This window comes from Carlito syrichta, unplaced genomic scaffold (assembly GCF_000164805.1).
Source record: "Carlito syrichta isolate Samal-C Ts95f unplaced genomic scaffold, Tarsius_syrichta-2.0.1 Scaffold313872, whole genome shotgun sequence".
Classification (NCBI taxonomy): Eukaryota; Metazoa; Chordata; class Mammalia; order Primates; family Tarsiidae; genus Carlito; species Carlito syrichta.
The window spans coordinates 716364-718865 of NW_007257968.1; the positions used below are offsets into that span (position 1 = coordinate 716364).

General features: G+C 57.6%; 1 non-coding gene across 1 annotated transcript; it reads left to right on the forward strand.

Moving 5' to 3' along the window:
* Positions 1 to 427: 427 nt before the first annotated feature.
* Positions 428 to 500, forward strand: TRNAR-UCG. Its single transcript has one exon. It is a non-coding gene; the product is annotated as a tRNA-Arg (tRNA).
* The last annotated feature ends 2002 nt before the right edge of the window (positions 501 to 2502 follow it).

A 2502-nucleotide genomic window follows, 5' to 3' on the forward strand; every position in this document is an offset into this window, starting at 1 on the left:
GACCCAGCCTCCCCGCCGAACCCGAAGGAAACCTCAGTCCGCCTGGAGTCTCCGGGTCTGCGGTTGTCCCGACCCCAGGCCAACGGCGCGGCGTCTCCCTGAGCGCGGCGTCTCCCTGAGCGCGGCCTACGCAGCCTCGGGGTGGCGCGTGGCCTTCGCCCGACCGGCCCGCCTCGCTAGCAGCCGCAACTTCCCGTCTGCGCCCCGCTTGGTCCCGCGGCTACCCGAGAGGCGGGCCGGAGAGTCCCAGCGCGACCAATAGGAGAGCCGTCAATGGAGCGGTCCGCCCGCGGGGGAGGCAGCGGGACTTCCGGGTGGCCCCTCCCTGCGGAACAGGTCCAACCTCCCCTTCTCAAGAAGCGGGTGGGTTGGTCCCGAGCGAGCTGGTGGGCGGTAACAACGCTGTATGAGAAACTCGGAGGAAGCCGGCCGCGTGGCCTAATGGATAAGGCGTCTGACTTCGGATCAGAAGATTGCAGGTTCGAGTCCTGCCGCGGTCGCAGGGGGGACGACCACATTTTTAGTTCGTTCGTTCCCCCTCAGGAACGAAGTGAGGAGACAGTACCGAACGTCGTCGCCGATTTCCACCACCCGTAGAAGATACGGGAACGGCCCGGACCTACAGAAATAAAGGCTCCCACGCTCCACGCCCCGGACGTCGCTGCGGGATTGCTCGCCCCGTGCCTCAGGCTCAGGGGCATGTGTCCAAAGTGCACCAGGTCGCCCGGAGCCCACGCGCGGGGAGCCATGGAGGGTGAGGAGCATCCTATACAAAGTTCCGTCCCCTCTCGGTGGACACTTGGCAGTGACTGGGCTCCCCCGCCCGCCCCGCTGCCTCTCCTTGTCGCGCGCGGCTCTGATGAGGAGAAGCGCGGCGTTTCGTGGAGCCCCGCTCCTTCCGCTCCCCGTGGCCGCCAGCCTCCGCCTCCACCTGCGGCTGCTCCAGGTGCTTCACCAGCTCGGCGCCGCGCGGTTGGGAAACTGTCAAGTGCCACGCAGAGTCGGGCCTGCGTGGGTGATGAGAGCCTGGGGCGTGGATGATGAGAGGCTGGAAACCCAGCCCCCCAGATGAGGAAAGGGAGGCTCAGAGAGGCTTGGGACCCACCCGAGGTCAGACGGCGGCTTAGAAATAAAATTCAGAGCCGGGCTCGGTGTAATCCCGCGCCTTTGGGAGGCTGAGGTGAGTGGATGGCCTGAGCCCGCGGGTTCGAGACCCGCCTGGGCAGCGAGACCTCATCTCTACAATAAATCAAAAAATCAGCCGGGCGTGGTAGCGCATGCCTGTGATTCCGGCTACTCGGAAGGCTGAGGCGGAAGGATCGCCGGAGCCCAGCGGGTCGAGGCTGCGCTGGCCGGGAGCGGCCGCTGCGCTCCAGTCTGGGCGACAGGGTGAGACTCCAACTCCAAAAAAAAAAAAGAAAGAAAGAAAGAAAGAAAATTCAGGCGGGGCACGGTGGCTCATACCTATAATCCCAGCACTTTGAGAAGGGGAGACGGGAGCATCTCTTGAGGCCAGGAGTTGGAGACCTCGTCGCTACAAAAGAATCAAAAACAAAAAAATTAGCCAGGTGCAGTGGTGCCCCTCTAGTCCCGGCCTCTAGTCCCGGCTACTCAGGAGGCTGAGGCGGAAGGATCGCCTGAGCCTGGGAGGTCGAGGCAGCGGAGAGCGACGGTGAGACTCCGACTCAATCCATGAAATTCCGGCCCCCAGCTCGTGTGCGTCAGGACACCATGAACTGATTCCAGAAATGGAGTTTGGCGTTTTTCAGGAAACACACCCCATACTCCTCCGCCAGACCTGCGGGCTGATGCCGACCCTTACTTGTAATCCCTTCGATGGCCGGATCATAGCTCACTCTTATCCTCCAGTCTCGACCTCCCAGGTAGCTGGAACTATAGGACATGCCACCGTGCCAACTTGCTAATTAAAAAGAAAAAAATTAGAGGCAGGGGATACGGGTAGTGGTGTAAGGTCTCACTATTTTGCCCAGGCTTCTGGCCTCAAGCGATCCTCCTGCCTCAGCCTCCCAAAGTACTGGGATTCAAGGTGTGAGCCACCATGCCTGGCCCATTCCCCTTCTCTTAAATTTTAAGTGTGAAATATTTTTCATACACCTTTCCAGGGGTACTTATATACAGTGTTTTATTGTTTGTTGTTTGTTTGTTTTGCCAAAAAAAATAGAAACAACCAGAAATTTATCATGCTATAATGTGCTTTTTTTTCATGTAGCCGTTGATATTTCTATAAAATGCGGGAAGGAGAGACACTCTGCTTAAATCAGGGAGTCCCTGAGCGGGGAAAACATCTTCATTTTTATTGCTTCTGAATCTCCTTTTGAAATTTAGCATTTCCTTCAATGATGGGCTTAGGCAACCAGCCACAGTGATATTAGCAGCACCTGTGTCTTTGTCCTCTAGAGCAATTAGATTTTTTTTTTTTTTTTTTTTTTTTTTTGAGTTAGAGTCTCACTCTGTCATCCAGGCTGGAGTGCAGTAGCACGC